Genomic DNA, 328 nt, shown 5'->3' with positions numbered 1-328 from the left:
AGATGAGATATAAAATAAATACAGAAATTGAAAGATATAAAATTTTCTTGCATTTTATCTCAACAAAATCTAGAATAGTTTAAAAATTATATAAAATTTGGGTTTTGGAATACACCATGCGAGTTAGCTTCACGGAAATTGGTTGAGTCTGGACGAATTTTACCAGAAAAATTGAAGTTTTGAATAATGAAAAATTATCTTAAGTGAATGAATTGAATTATAAATTTGGCTGAGAAATGAGAAATTTTGGTTTAATCTTTTAAAAATAAATTCTTCCAGATTGCACTACTTTTGCCATGTATGATTCAGTTTGCCACCTTGTGACTAC

Source organism: Arachis ipaensis, chromosome B07, assembly GCF_000816755.2.
Source record: "Arachis ipaensis cultivar K30076 chromosome B07, Araip1.1, whole genome shotgun sequence".
NCBI lineage: Eukaryota > Viridiplantae > Streptophyta > Magnoliopsida > Fabales > Fabaceae > Arachis > Arachis ipaensis.
The sequence above is the reverse complement of the archived record's forward strand: the minus strand, read 5'-3'. Positions refer to the sequence as shown.